This window comes from Bombus huntii, unplaced genomic scaffold, assembly GCF_024542735.1.
Source record: "Bombus huntii isolate Logan2020A unplaced genomic scaffold, iyBomHunt1.1 ctg00000061.1, whole genome shotgun sequence".
Taxonomy (NCBI): Eukaryota; Metazoa; Arthropoda; class Insecta; order Hymenoptera; family Apidae; genus Bombus; species Bombus huntii.
In genome coordinates, this window is record NW_026099322.1 from 1,077,678 (window position 1) to 1,094,674 (window position 16,997).

General features: G+C 37.6%; 2 long non-coding RNA genes across 5 annotated transcripts; one reads left to right on the top strand and one right to left on the bottom strand.

The window, feature by feature from the left end:
- The first annotated feature begins 1,566 nt into the window (after nt 1-1,566).
- LOC126875999 (uncharacterized) lies at nt 1,567-6,832 on the top strand. 4 transcript variants are annotated; one of them, XR_007693852.1, is made up of 5 exons: nt 1,567-2,147; nt 3,269-3,564; nt 3,647-3,851; nt 3,947-4,700; nt 4,742-6,832. It is a non-coding gene; the product is annotated as an uncharacterized LOC126875999 (long non-coding RNA). The 4 variants fall into 4 exon arrangements; XR_007693849.1 differs by having other exon boundaries at nt 1,568-2,147; nt 3,969-4,700; XR_007693853.1 differs by having other exon boundaries at nt 1,570-2,147; nt 3,777-3,851; nt 3,969-4,700.
- Nucleotides 5,809-11,437, bottom strand: LOC126876008 (uncharacterized). The gene is made up of 2 exons (XR_007693866.1): nt 10,960-11,437; nt 5,809-6,503 (listed from the first exon to the last, which is right to left on the bottom strand). It is a non-coding gene; the product is annotated as an uncharacterized LOC126876008 (long non-coding RNA).
- Nucleotides 11,438-16,997: the final 5,560 nt, after the last annotated feature.

Genomic DNA, 16,997 nt, shown 5'->3' on the forward strand with positions numbered 1-16,997 from the left:
GAAGAAAAGAAGATGCTTCATTTGCGATAGTGAGGATCATCTAAGTGTTAAGTGTCCGGAGAGGGGAGAAGGTGTTAGGTGTTTCGAGTGCAGCGGATTTGGACATATTGCAGCGAGGTGTACGGCACGACCGAAAGAGACTTGCGTAGTGTCAAGATCCGAAAAAGGGAAGTATGTGAAAGAAGTGGCGATAGATGACTGTAGGTTTGTGGCATTAGTGGATACGGGTAGTGATCTCACGTTCATCCGATCAGACGAGTATGCGAGGTTAGGGTCACCACCGCTAGGTAAATGCAAGTTTAAGTTCGACGGTTTTGGTTCCGCTGGCAATGAGACCTGGGGTGAATTCACTAAGGTAATGACGGTTGATGGGTGTAAACTGCCAATCACGTTGCACGTTGTTTCAAACAAAATATTGACGAAGCACGGCCTGTTGTTAGGCACTGATTTTCTGGATCAGGTAGAGTTACGGGTTAAACGGGGCGAAGTGACTTTCTTGCGGCTTGACGAACAGACTAACAAAGACGTGTCGGATGTGTTTAGAATTAACGTAGTAGAACAGACTGACGAAACAGACCTAACACACGTACAGGAACCGCATTATCGTGAAGCCATTCGGGATATTATTAAAGGGTATAGGCCGGAGAAGAAGAGAGACGTCGGGATAACCGCGAAAATAGTTCTGAAAAGCGACAAACCGGTAGCGCGAAGACCGCGAAGACTGGCGCCGAGGGGGAACGGGCAGCATGTCGACCAGGTTCAGAAATACCTGAATTCCACCGTAAACAGAAGCACAGGGAAGACTCCTTTCCAGCTACTGGTCGGGGTCGAAATGCAAGTCAGGGAAGAGGCGAAGATTAGAAAGCTGATCGACGAAGAGGGGGCCGCGAGGTTTGAAGAACAACGTCGCGAGCTACGTGAGGACGCGAAGAAGAAGATCGCCGCAACTCAAGAGGAGAATCGTCGAAGTTACAAGAAAAGAAGAAAGCGTGCGAAGCAGTACCGAAGGAAGGACCCGCACACACCTCGATTTTATGAAACCTTGGGTCCTAAACGCCGAAAGTGACGCATCTGATGACAGCGAGATAGAAGGCAACATCTGAGGGCAGATGTTATTGCAGGATGGCCGAGTGTAGTATCGTGGACGAAAGGCCTAAGAAATATCGGGCGAACTATGAACAATGTCGCGAGAGCCGAGGCGTCGTCGGGCCCATCAATGTGTCATCGGTCTTTTCAAGTGCATAGTTTCGTGGAAAAGACCTACGTGACCCTGGCCACGAGCGCCTGCAGAACACGTGTGCGGTGTGCCTAGGAAAAAGACAACAGAATGCGGCAACGACCAGAGAGTTAGTCGAGAAGCAGAGAGTGCGAGTCGAGGAGCCGAGTGCGAGCTGAGCGGAGACAGAGGTTGCGAGTGGCGTTGCCGAGAGAGTGTGGATTGCGCTGTTTTCTGTGCGTTTGGCGTGAATAGTTCAGGTTGAACAACAATCGTCTTTTTCTGTCTGATTAACATCTCTATTGTCCACTCTTTGTAAACACATTATATCACGATATTACAGTAAATTCACACGATGTTCAAATAATTCGAAATAACGATAGACCAAAAGCTGTTTAAACGAGACACAAGAATTAATCGTGCATTTTATTAAAAAGTTAAGTACGAATAAAAGAAAGAAAAATTTCGAACTTTTTTCGAAAGAACATACATTTATTATACAACATACATACATTTATTATATATTGTGTTCTTTCAAACACAATAATACCTTCCATAAAGGAGCACAGCCCAGATGAGACTTTTTATAGTTAAACTTTTAACGTACTCATAGAAACGAAATTTTTTTTTTTAAATAGAACTGTTACATTTTACGACACGTATAACATCGAACATTTACCAACATAGCGATGCCAGCGTACATATATATATACTGGTGTACTGGTCATCTTTTTTCCACACGTTTTTAGCTTCTCAGCTGTTTGTGAATGGGCGCCTAATCAGCCAATCAGAAATGGCCGGTATTCTATGAATCCTTTTCTTCAATGCTCGAAGAGCTGGATATTTATCCAAAGCTGGTGCCCCAAACATATACTCGTAATTTTCAAGGGCCGCTGCAAATACGAAGTCCGCCCATGTCGTCTGAAAAAAGGTTTGTATACATTTATTTTGTACCTCCTCTATTAAACAATTTTTTTAATTTACCTCGAAAAATGTGAAAAATCGAACTCTTAACTACAGATCACTAGCTTTTTAGGAAGAATTTGGATTTTTATTTTATTGTCAGAATTTAATGGATAATTTTAGAAACTTCAACCTTTGGAGGTATTTGTTAATTAAAAATGACAAAACTGGTATTATGTAAAAAAGAGTAATCAATCAATGTCGAATGGAAATTAGACAGTTCTATAAAAATAATCCTTCTCACGATTCCACAACTTCATAGCTTAATTAAATACAATTCTTCGGCGATATAATTACAAATACATTTACAGGAATTGTGTAATATGATAAATATCTCGTTAAAGAAATTGAAATCGTAAACTCTAGATTCTAGTATTCTTTCACTTTCATGTTTCCTATGAGCCCTTCAATCGCTAAATATTTTGCAATGAAACACGTATTATTAAACATCATAGTCATACTAAATTAATTTAATGTGACTATTTATTATTATTATATAATAACACAGTGATGAAAGAAATAAACTGGTCAAGTAATCTAAGGAACGATAATACGTATCTATGTCAGTGACAGTGAGAAAAATTCAGATATCTGTACTTAAGTGATTACACTTATAAGTATCATTATATATTATATAAATATGATATTTCGAATGGTATCATTTATCACTCATTAAACAAGAGTGTCATATCCAGAGAAATGATCTTACATATCTTAATCTTTGCTTTGATTACGATAGTAATAATTTCTATCAAACTTGATGAGGAAGATACATGAATAATTATCTAAAAGCTGAAAATCTTGGCAAATTCATTTGTACATAAACTAACAGGAGTGAATTTTAAAGATACACTCTGCTCTCAACAATTAAAGCTGTCTTGTCGCAACAAAGTTTCAATAATTTTTTATGGACAACATGGCCCAGTTTGCACAAAGACTAAAAATTTTAACATTAAATTTGGATAAAAAATCTTACGGTAGAAGGAATGATATATCCTTTATTTTTGCCAATAATCTGGTCGAATTTAGTCAAGTAAAATGGTATTGTTTCGTTCAAAAGTTGATTCTTCCTCGCTTCCTTCTTTTCAGGATTCTCCTCCATGCGATAGTAGCAGATATCTGAAACGTATATGAAACCAACCGTTACGTTCATTTGTGTTTTTCCCCCCAAACGAAGAGAAAATAAGGTGTGAAAGAAGGAGTAGCCTCTCATAGTTCCTACAATTTCTTCATTCTCTTTGCTTTCTTCAATATTGCCTCAACAAGTTCCTGTGGTTCACGATACTTGAAATATATACAATGTTACCAGCGTGGAAATTGTCTTGGAAACTTGGAAAATCTTTCAAGAGGAACAACATTGCTAACTGAGATTCGAGAAAGGAAATGTAAGTAAATCCTTGCTTCTACGTAGAGCTTTTTTATTTACTTCTGACGAGTAAAGTACTGTTATTAAAATTTGATTAAAAGTACCAAGAATGTCGAGATATAAACAACCATTTGTGGAAAGGTCAGGAGAAGCAGAATTATCGAATAAACGTTATATAACTCTTAGTGATTAAGTAAGAGAAGAGAAACGAGAAAAAAGTCTTTTATCTAGGTCTTAATAAAGTATACTATATTTATCTCCATATCAAGAATAACAACAAGATATAAACAGTCTTCTAGAAATTGAGTAAATATTACATAATTACATCTTGAGCAATATTTTGCGTCTTAGCTTTTGCTTAATCATTATGATAATCTTAAATATCTGTAAATTCTTCACAGACTCTTTGCATCTTCTATACAGGTATCTCATGATCATGTGATAACACACAGGAAGAAAAAATAGAGGAAAAAACAGCGTAAAAAAAAGTTGCGTAGGAGTATCGTCGCACTACATCATTCGACAATTGATGCACGTCATGGCGATCGTCACGGTTTAAAGCAGGCCATCAAAAACACGTTTGTTATCGTACGGAAAAATCTGCGACGTTCCAGCTGTTCAGGTGCATCGAATTGTGAATCATCGGCGGTACGAAGCAAGGCGAGGGGCGTAAATAGAGAAAGAAGAGAAGAGAAGGATTCGCATAAATGATAAAATATAATCGTTCGTTCCTCGTCGATGGCGGATGGATGGCTTTAATCGTGGACGATATCGATACGATTATATTTTATACATTTGAAACAAATATAAAAGACGAGCAAAAACCAGAGATACGATCGTTATGATATTATTCAATCGGTAGCCTATTTACCTCGTTTTTTGTTCACCTTCTCTGTCTAGTAATAATTTTTCGATTCGACTGGCGTGACGTTACGTTGGCGGTGTAGAAACACGATTTTAAACACCTGCGGATAGTTGCATGAGTTTCGAGCGATTCCATTCCCTTCGATTTATATTTATGCGATCAACGCGCGGATCGTTAACGCATTATGCAGACAGCAGATGTTACGTAATCACACATATCGTAATTGGAAATTAGTAACGTTATCGCGTACCAGGATCTTCCTGTCTTTGATCATCGAGTAACACTTCGTTGTCCTCGCTTCTTCCGCGGATAACCAGCGTTTATCATATAGAGACAGGGATTTGCAAAGAATAAAAGTTGTAGAACGTTGAAAGGCGTTGAGAGAAACGTGATGTTATCCCGTTATTCGTTAACGCAACGCAGTTAAAAAAAATCCCGTAGGAAGATTACGATAATAGATAACCTGAGTCGAGTGTTTGTCGGGGGATCTAAAAGATTCTTTCGAGTTGAGCGTCTGAGATTGCAGAGAAGAAAATTTGGAAGCCATCGAATTCGTGATGTCGATAGAAATCTTCAGTTGGAATCGTTGTATCATAACGTAGTCTGCTTATTGTCGATAAGACTTTACTAAACTAAAAGTGACTACTAAAAGTTTCTATCCTCTAAATTCTATCTACGATTCTATAATCTAAAAACTGACTTTTGCAAACAAACTGTAACATTCGCTTAACGGAAAGACATACGTATCTTGTTTGTACTCGTCTTTTCACAATGAATTCTTGAACGTCTGTCTCTGTGGTGAGACAAATGCAAAGTCATCTCATCAGTTACTCACCTTGCTTCAAATCTCCAAGAGTATCGACGAGCTCGTCGCATATCATCGCATCCCATTCGTCCTTTCCCATTAGATCGTACTTCCTCGCCAAGTATCGCGCCACAGCGTTACTCTGCGCTACCGGTTTCCCGTCTATCTCCAGCACAGGCAGCTTTTTATAAGGCATTGCTAAGAACAAACATGGCTCATATGAACACTGTGTAGAGGGAAACGATCGATAGGAAATCACAACACAGCTTCCGAGGCCGTTGCGTTCTTGTGAATAGATGAATCGAAATCATTTCGGTTTTAATCAACATGACCTAGTAAAGAAATACAGAAATGTCTTCTTTCTCCTTTTTTTCTTTTCTTACGATTACGATGGACAGGGTATCGCGTGTTTTTGACTGTTGGGAAGAACCTAAAGTTTTTAAAATCAAGGATAAAAGATAATACCAGACACGGAAAAAATATTAGAAAATGTACACGGTTCTTGTAATGAAAATTGAAATGCAAGGAATATAAATCGAATGTCTCTTGCGAACGTAATTTTGTGTTTTACACCGACAGGATTGATTTACAGACTTACGTTGATTTTTTGTTTCTCTATCTGCAAGCGACATATAAGATTATATCGAAGACTATTTACGATAGAAATGTCGCAACGGAAGATCGAATTTTATGTCTGCTTTGTTCTTTCTACTTTTTAGCTATGTTCTTGTTCATTTTCGAACTGATTTCAATTTTTTATCCTTTTTTTCCGACAAGTCCTAAAAAGTTTTTAAATTAACGAGAAACGTAGAAGTATTTTTGTATTCCTATTTTAAGTCACCTATTTACGGTTTTCTCAAAATATTCGAAATGCTTCGATTCATTGAAAACAATAAAGATTGCAACACAAAAATTCGAGAATCGTAAGTGAATTAAGTTGGTATTCGATGAACACGATATTACGGAAGCAAAACTTAATGAAAAGTTCGACTTTATTCCGTATGAAATTTTACTTTAAGTAAGTTTAGCCTGCACGTGAAACGAAAGTTTTATATACAGAAAAGTTTGAGTAAATGGCAGATATCTGAGAGTTGAACGATGAAAGTAAAAATCGATTCTTCACGCTTACAATCCTTGTATTCAGGCCAGAGTTCTTCGGGGATCCTCTCGTCGGTATACTCGATGCCAGTATATGCAAATATGTACCGTATATGTTCGGCACGACCACGGGCATTGAAGTAGATTAGTTTGTAGGTATGTTCGTCGCTCATTTTCCTTGCTCTGTCAACTTATCGAGAAAAATGTTACAATTAACTCGTGTAATTAACAGACTGTGTGCGTGTTTGTGTGTAGAGAGAACAATTTATTTATAGATGGAATAATTCGTATAATACGCAAAATAAATCATTTAGAAGGCTGGAATATATGTTTTTGAAACAATTAATTATGTCGAAAAATATTTCAAACGAGATATAATTATGAAAAAAATAATAATTAAATGTATGTAAATGTATGTAATAATAGTTAAATGTATGTAAATGTAATAATTAAATGTAATTAGTTGTGAAAAAAATAATAATAAAAAATAAATAAATGTAAAAAAAGAATTAAATGTAATTAGTTTCTTTTTACGCACGCGATATTATTGGCGATATATGAAGGTCAACTTTATTTTTTTAAATAGATATATTTATACATATATTTATAGATATAAATACATATATTATATAGATATAATAATATATATAATATATATAATAATATATATGTCGAGCCTGAATCTCCGAGTCCGAGCTCGAGGCGCCCTCCCGGGGAGGGCTCGCGGGAGGTAGCGGTACTGCGTTGAAGTTCTCCATCGTCCGGTCGCGCGTGGGGTACCTTTATTGTCGATAGTTACACTAGTGACGAGGGCCTCAGGCTTGATAACGAATCCGTGACCAACGGGAGGACAGGTTCCCTTGCTCTAACTCACACGTGCACCACTCCCTGCTCGTAAGGCACTCGACTTCCTTCACCGATCAGCTCTCTAGCAAGACTGCTCGTCATCCCAACGACGCCACCGAAACAAGACTCCGGTCGAGTGTCTCAGTACACACGATCCTCCGATCGACGTACGATTGCAATGTTTTTCTTCTCGCCGCGATGGACAGCGAGACGCGATGTGTCCCGGCATGTGGCAGTGAAAGCACAACGCTTTTGGTGGTGCAACCGGTCGGCTTTCCTCCGGGCGTCGGGGGTCCTTCTTCGGTTCCCACTTCGCCCTCTTGCGGCATTCGAATGTCGGATGTCCGTAAATACCGCAGTGGCCACACCTGGTCCAGGGGGCGGGTGACCTGCCTCGTTTGTTTCCGGAGCTCGCTAATGACCTCCACGGCGGGGGCGTTGGCCACTCCGTGTATAGGAAGGGCTTCATTTCTCTTTGGAATTGTTTCACCGACGTGATGTCACTCGTGAGTGCTAGTCGTTTAAAACGTTCATCGCGCGAGCCCAGCAGATGGAGGGCGGTGGCGGCGAGTACCTCTTCCCTGGTTGAATTTCGCCACTTCGACCCCAGAAGGGTGATGATACGATTTCCGTACGCTCCTGGTGTTTCGCCGTCCCGCGGTAGTTCCTCGGCTACCTTGATTAGCGACGCGGCTGCTACTTCTTGGCCACCGAAGTGCGCGGCGAATTGTTCCTTAAAATCTGGCCAGGTGAGCTCGTCGCCGTTCATTATCTGCGTAAGCCAATACGCTGCCGGACCCTCTAGGGCACGGTTTAGGGCAGAATACAGTGCGCTGTTTTTCAGGGGGTGGTCCCTCATTAGCAGGCCGACGGCTGTGCACCAGGCGGCTGGATCTGCGTCCGCGGCTTCGGGGTTGAAGCGCGGTAGCGATACCCAGGTTGCCTGGTGTCCTTTCTTCTTCTTCTTCTTCTTCTTCCTCTTCTTCTTCCCTAGCGACCGCTTTAGTGCGCGCACGATACTCTTACGATCCCGTGCCGACAACGTGTGTTCGGATGCCACTTCTGATGTCGAGTCTGAATCCGAATCCGAGCTCGAGTCACATTCCGAGTCCGAGCTCGAGGCGCCCTCCCGGGCAGGGCTCGTGGGAGATTGCGATTCCGTGTTGGAGTTCTCCATCGTCCGGTCGCGGGTGGGGCACCTTTATTGTCGATAGTGACACTAGTGACGAGGGCCTCAGGCTTGATAACGAATCCGCGGCCAACGGGAGGACTATCATATAAAAAGCAACAGGATACACGAAATAATATAATTCTGACTAGGACAACATAAACGCAAGAAGTGTTGATATTGAAAAAAATATTTCATTTTGTATATAAATATTTTCATATTTAAAAAAGTTTCCGGAAGCAGGAAGATTTACAAACAAATAATATCATAAACCGAATGTTTCATGATCCTTTTCTAATTAGAGTGTGTGACAGCATGTGAGACCGTTTCTTAAAAATATGACTTATTGCAATTACTTAATCGCAATTATAAACGATTAAGACCTTCTCACAACGAGGCTATCTATCCAAAGTATAAAACTCGTTATACTTGATGAGAAAACAAATCTCTACTTAGGTTTCATTTCGTTTCATCGCGTTCATAAAAAGTGAATTTGTATGAACACATCGTGCAATTTAGTAATTAGGACCGTTGATCTCGCTGCAACATAGATGGATAGAAAAAAGCCATTTAAAATGATACAACGTCGGGAAGACAATTATGAAAATTATAAATGGAACACAAGATAAAATTGTTTAAGATTAATTCTTCTTTTTTTTTTTTAATCGCGAGTGTTTGCAAACGAAGTTTCAATCTGTTTACAATGATAGCAATGAGAGGAGGATGTCTATGAAAGTTATAAATGCGATATTGAATAACATTTCTGCGAGTGGGTTTGTTTTTCGTTACAAATGTTTTTTAAACGAATCTGCAATCTGTTGGAAACTACGGAACAGTAACGGGACGACTGATAGGGAAATAAAAAAGATCGCGTTTTATTTGAACAGACAAATCTTTGAAATCTATTCGAAAGTCTATTTGAAATGGTACGAGCTCGAAAAGAACGGTGAATACTATAGAAGAAGGATTAATTAAAATTCTTATTAATCTGTACGCTTTGTATATTAAATACCTTTATCGATGCCAAGATAACAAATTATTATACAAAACAGTGAAGTATTCACGTCTGACATTAATATTGAGTATTACCATTACTGTAATTTAATTTTTAACCGATCCTGAAAATTCCTTAGAACGTAAAAGGTATAAAATGTTACTGTGCATTTCAAGATTAAATGCACTGTAATTTAGAAACAGTTATGAAGCGGAAACAAATAATTTATTCAGAATAAGAATTCTACGTAATCATGTTAAAAAAAAAACGTACTTATAACGCGTTTAAACTCCAAATATGTAAAGACAATAAGGGAAAAAATTTAAACGAAGAATCGTATTTTTTGTAAATTCACACAAGATTTTATCCAAAAAAAAAAAATTGGCCTGTACCAATATTTTTATTTGTCGTTACAAGTTACGAGGGTATTAAAAAATTGGCCACGAATGGACCAGAGATAAGAATTTATCAGACTTGCTCTCGTAAATTTCAAGACGTTGCATCGGATATTCTTGAAAATCTTTGGACAATGGCCTCGATATTTCGCAGCTTCTATCCTCGAAGCGGAAGAACTCGGCGTTAAAAGCGACAGAACTGGAGAAACCCGGTGACTGCGAGCCTTTCACGCTCTCGACAGATTTCTCATCCCTCGTAATCCTCCCGGTATCACCCAATTTCCACCCTCGTATTGCGATTTGTTGCTTCCAACGAGGCGACACCTTGTCTTGTGATTTCCTTTTTCGTCGCGTGAAACACGACCGAACACTTGTTCAAACACACAATTCATATTTATCTAACTCGACAAAACGCCGTGTCATTGAAACAATAGCATTCTTTGGCTTTTATGTAAATTCCAATAAATTATGATAATGTTCGTGGAGACATTATTGCTACCTATTTTATCTGTCGTGATCCAAATTGATTTGTGGCTACGTATGTATATATATATATATTTGTATTTTCTTTTGTTCATTCTTTTTAATTTATGTGATCTGAGAATTACATTTCTAAGAGTTCGGTGAAATTCGATGCTTTATTTTTATCAGTAGAATCTTCCTTGTCATTGTCAGAGCGCAGACGTTTACGCGTTTACAGAAAGTTTAAGGATACAAAAATACAGAAAAATGTAGAAAATATGCAAGAATATGTAAAATATCGAAAGTACAGTACTTATAATAATACTTAGTAGCATGCTTACAAACAAATTTCTTTTGTATTTCTTGAAATTGCGTAAAGATTCGCGGTAATTATCGGATTTTTGTCCTCTTTTATCTGCTTTTTTTATTCGCAACTTATATGAGATATGAATTAATATTCAACGACGTGCGCTCTTTGCCACGAAATGAATTATCTCGCGTTAAGACTGCGGCAATTCTTACGTTTGATATTTCATTTAACGAACAGCCGCGCGTTCCTGAGTTTAAAAACCGCCACTCTGAACTTACGCTGAGAATAATATCAGGAAAAGCGAACGAGAGATGATTAGAAAGAAAATGCGAGGAGCAGTAAGGGGGATATTACTAGACTGCGCTTTTTTGTGCAAGTATAGCAGGATGTTTGGGAGTGTAAAATTTTAACGAATGCGTATAATATGAAAAAATATATGAACTATCCAAGGTATAGTTTTATTAAACTTACTTTTTATAATGCTTCGTAGGTAAAACAATTTTCTATCCAGATTCCACTTTCTCAATTATATTTTCAAAAATGCTCGATAAGGAGTACAATTTTCTACCCAGGTTGTACCTTTCTAATTATATCTTCCAAAATTCTTGATAGGTGAAACAATATTCCACCGACGATTTACTTTTTTAATTGTATCCCCCAAAATATGGCCCTGCTTAACGATTAGATATTATTATTTTTTTCGTTGTTACTTGATACGGCTAGCAATTAAATAGTGAGAATAAGAAGAATTGGAAGTGCCATTTTCGAAAAAGAATTTTGTTTTTCCTTGAAGAGGTTGTTTGTATGAAGGTTAATATCACTAAATATGAAGGGAAGTGTAATCATAATAATTCGTACAGTTTTTAACGTTTCATACGTGATATAGGTTGTGTATGATGTATGTTATACGATTAGTTCCCTAAATTAGACTGTGTGCACCATGTGCCAGCAAACTTCCTCCATCGTGCTTGAACATGTGCGTAGATAAATCTGCCTCAATTATCCCATCAGATAAGAAAATCTCTACTGACCTTCTTAAGCAAACTACATAATGGACTTACATATCTTCTCTTAAGATATAAAGAAGATATTTTTTTTATCGTTAATTAACAGATCTTTGAAACGATAGAATAGAGATATCGTAAAATTATATAAAGTATTATAATATGCGTAATAAATAAGTATCGTTATATTTTTCTAATAAATAACATTTCCATAAACAAACAATTTCTCATAAACAGTCGTTTCCCAGAAAACTTTAGTTTCGATACTGGCAACTTTATCTACTTCCGCTCTTCAATTATGAAGGATTAATCTTTACGAGACTTTTGGAACGGCTGAAGATTTCTCACGATGAAACGCGACGAATTCGATACAAACTACGCGGAAATAAAGACAGCTGCGATGGAGGATCGCGGGATTGATATTAATTAATTAATCTGTGGCAACCATTATATCGATTCGTTACGTTATTGCGACAGGCCACGCAACATTTTATTGCTTCTGTTTCTACAATTTAATTACAAAGTATTCAATTTCCCGTTATAAACAAGGAAAGGACTGCAAGTTTGTACAGCTTTTATCAAGATTACGTGCCATTGAACATATCGATTGATTGACTTCTCATGTTTCGTATTAATCGACATCCGATATAGCTATGGGACCTGGAATATTGAAATATTGGGAAGTCAGTTATATTCAGGTGTTCTATAGATTTGACGTATAAGCCTTGTAACATGTACTTCTTCATCAGACGTTTACGAGATACTGAACGATGGCTACGCTTGTAGTATCCAAAAATTTTACGTCGATTTATAATCGAAGATTCGATCAAACTATAGATAGATTTGAATATTCTACGAATTGAATTTAATATTAAGAATTTTAGTTGTATAGATCATCGACGAAAGTCTGTTACACGGACCCTTTCAACAGTTCTATACACACTTCTATTATATATTTTATTTTTTAAAAATAACGCTTTGGCATGATCAAGGATCGGAAGTATAAAAAATAATTGTGACAATTCGAGCAGTGAAAGCCTCTAGAGTAACATTATATTGGTCTCTATAGCGACATTGTGGTACCGTGTCATTTTCAAAGTTCTCAGAATTGGTACTGTATCCGATTTCAATGTTTAATATTCTTCCCGGTTCCTGGAAGAATTTCTTCAAAACTACGTTAACCCATGAAGAATCAACCAACAGTTTCTCATAATGCCGTTTTATCCACATCCTTTGAAACTCATGAAATTGTAGAATCCAGATAGAAAAAGTAGAGACGAGGTAAACGCGAAGCTCATCCTTGGAATTGCTTGTCGTGGTGATAATGTTAACAAATAGAATTCGATAACGCAAATTCATTGGGGAAAAGGTGACAGATGAAATTCGCTAACGCAACGTTGCCCGTTAATGGGCTAAGAATTACGCTCCATGGGATCGCTCACTGCATTCTTCGAAACGACCCTCGTAATCCATAGGCTCGTAAACGGCTTCCGTAACCGCAACGAATTTCAATCTTGTTCACGGATCTCTGACCGCTCGTTTCGAGGGTAACGAGGGGGTTGCGTGTTCACGTGCGTGCAACAGAAGGTGTTATCGTGATTGTAAGGCGTGCTGGAGCAGATAAGTCCAATATGCTCGCGGAAATCGTCGAGATTCATTGCCCAAAGCTGGCTGATAGTCGAAATTAACTTCGCCTCGTCCGATTTCCGCGTTCACATCGCTTTCACGATGGTTAGGCGTTTCTTCGTTCGTTTCTAACGCTGAGTTTTCCCGTGTCGCAGTCAACCCATATTTGGATGTGTGTACACGTTGCACAGAAAATGTGGTCGGGGGTTGAAACGCGGACAGAATGGAAAACGGACTATGGGAAACGCCGAGAAAGAGGCGTCGATGAGTTGAAGACACGTCGATGCTGAAGTACACGTGTATCTCGCGTCTTATAGCGAAGGAAGGATACGTGTGAAATTTTAGAAAATATTGGCTGGAAAATGTTCTAACGGACATTGAAGAAACGAATTTAAATTGTAAAAAGAAAAAGATGGTAGCCTAAAGACGTTCCGCTTTCTGTCCCATTACGGAAAACTGCAAAAGCTATGTATCTTGAGAACAGATAAAGTTAAGAAATGAAAAGGAAAAATTCGATTTACTATGTATTTTCGCTATATTTTATATTTACTGTATATTATCGGAATAGCCATCCCTGATTCAGAAAATCAATTACATATATCCCTTGGCGAGAGGGAGTGAGAATTAATCCGATTAATTGTAATGGTGGATCAGCTGGATCCTCATATTCTGAACGTCCAGAGACTCGCTAACTACGAAGCAACTGGTCTGTTTGTGACGCCTATCAATTGTTTGCTAGAGATTAATCTGCTGGTAAGCAGCGTCAAAATGCGACGATAACTAAACCGTCCGAAGATCGAATTATAGCAAATGAAACGCGTCTCTGCGCTAGTCTGACCGATTAACAGGGCCTATGGGGGTGGCTTTCAAATTTGAAAGCAAGGAATTACCGTGTAACGAGCAACTCGTATCGATTATTCAATGGGTTCATATGGAGGCGAATAGAAACTCGAACTCGAAACGTTTTCGACTCGACGCTGAGTATCGCGTTCATCCTTTAAATGCTACTTCAACATGGGCAAACGTTCATTTTGGTAATGTCGAGTTTTCTCATTGAATAATCTTCCGTTCGTCGATTTTACACGCTTAACCGACTAGATAAATTCGATGATTTTAAGCAACGTAATTAATGTAATTGATTAATTTTTCTTAAAGTGTGAACTATGGATGAAAGATTAGAAACCTTGACATTACAGAGTACAAAGTTAGAAATACAGGGGAACTTTATATTTTTCTTCACTGCTGATTAATTTCTTGCTGAACGTGCAACGACTCGGGAAAACTGCCGTTGCCTGTTGCAAACTGATCGTAACGTACATAGATCAAGGAACATCACAAATTTCACTTGACTACTTACGTTCGTACAACGAAGAATCCACATAATACAGTACGGCTAATATATCACTATAGAAATCGGATGGTTATACATACGCAACAATTTGGAAGAGGATATTTGCTTTCGGGTTGGGAATATCAGGGAATAGAATTGTTATTATGCGAATGACTGACGTTGATTCAATGTAATTAGTTAGGAGTAGAATTACAGTAGAAAAGGCATCAATACGATGGAATTGCACAGTTATTGTAAAAAAACAAACGATACTACATAATATATTTAGGTATACAGAAACAGTGACACTTCTGTATTGTCAATTATGATATAATTAAATGAGATAATACGAATAATTGTAAATGCTATTAAATTGTTAAATTTTAATAATTTCCAATTCATCTTCGTATCAAAGCAAATACGAACAATTTACAACGTTGCTAGTTATGACAATAAATTTCTATTTCTCGTGTCAGTAATTTCAAATGTCGTTGGTTGCAATCAAAAATCTGTCGGCGGAAAATTTTCACCCAAGCTTCGACAAATAAATGAAACATCGTATTATTCTCGGTCAATATCGAGTCACTTTCGAGATTACACGAATAAGATTTAAAAAACTTTTTTGATGAATTGCTCGTCGAGGCATCGTTCTGATGTCGATATCGCATTAAGCAACTCGAAGATCGAAGTCTTGGTAACGAGATTGTCGCGTCAAAGACGAAGCGAGGCCTATTACCCAGGCGATGATGGAAGCTATGCAACTATAAAGAATACTAGCGCCTTTTTCTGCGATTTTATACGACTCGATGCCAGTCGAAGCTCTTGGAAAATATTGCAACAAAAAGTCAATATATAAAACAAAAAATATGAGGTTTTTCCTTAAAGCAATTTAATCACTGTCCACGCAACTTTTATTGTTCTCATCTAGAACCGAGCAAGAAAAATAACTATTTTATTTTTATACCTTCTCTATATTGGGATTGTAAAAATTTGTCTGTTTGAAATGCATTGGAAAATTTCGTCGAATTATAAAGTTACACCGTTGGTTGTCACCATAGAATCGATTTTAGAATGGATTTTAAAATAACGTAAGAACGATTTTAATGAAATTTTGAGAGTACATATGTACGTACATAGAGAAGCGAATGTAGTTCACACGCATTGCTACTAGGAATATTTGTGACCTACATAGGTTTCAGGGAAAATAAATGTCTGTTGCAAATAACACTAATTACAAATTCTATTTTTTCAAGCTTCGTGAAAACTCACATGAGAAATTAACCTGTCGAGATTCAGCATTTTTATATAATACTATCTTGACAAGTACATTTTACAAACAAACGAATATTACTAATTCGATACGAATAATTAATTAGTTTTTCAAGTTTTCTAAGATAAATAATAGAATCAGACATTATTCCAATTTCCACGAAGATCCATTGAAATATAATATCAGAAAATGATCTATTAACAATTTCAATTTTATTCGACGCTACTATAACCCTTCGCAATCGAGGGCTCCGCTAATAATATCAAATAAATTAAATAATTAATAAATTAAAAATTTAATAAATCAATAAATTAAAAATTTGTCCTTAACCTGTCAAATCATAATTATCTCACGTATTCTTGCAACGAACAGGTAAGATACAATCAGAAAAATAAACCGACGTATTGGCCGAAGATATATTACACTACCAAGCAAAATCGTATCGCACTGCGCGATGATAGTGAGTGAGTGAGTAGGTGATGAGTGATGCGGCTATGACTCTTCATTCTACGCATATATTTAACCAATTATACGAAAACACGTTCTTTCTACTGAAATTACTTGGAGTATCTGGTAATATGAATAAATGAAACCTTCGAATGCAAAGTATTAATATTATTAACGAAAATTAGAAATATAATTTATCAAACGGGATACGTGTATATAGTAAACCAAAGAATACAATGAATTATACAATAACGACAGAAAAATTAACAGATATGACCAGATCTAATTGTTCAACCACTATACCCCTACATGTTCGAATCCTTGGGCGAACACCAGCAAACAGTTCGATCGATATTTTTCAACCTTCGAATTAGCTGTTATAACTAAAATATTTTCCATCGTTACAATGCATCCTGTCCCCAATTACATCGTTAATTTCGTTTCCGAGGTTCCGCTACAATACTTCGCAACGAGCAATTCAATAATTGAGACAACGACTCGCGTGATGCGCAGCAGTACGCTGGCCGTGAATCAATTGCATCGGATTACCTCGATTAATACGATTTTCTAGGACTACGCTGTAATGTCGAGTTAATTAATACGATAAAGTGCAATCGCGATCCAATGGAAACGCCTTCATTCTTACTTTTTCGCGCGATTTCACATCTAAGGAAAAAGCGAGTCTAAGGAAAACGAGCTGCATCTTGCGGCATCTTGCGGAAAAACTGAAATTCATAGGACACAGGAAACCTGGTAAACAATAAATACGGCATGGTTCCACGATATGGACGCAAAATCAATGCTGGATGGTACGCTAATTCGATTGGCGGCT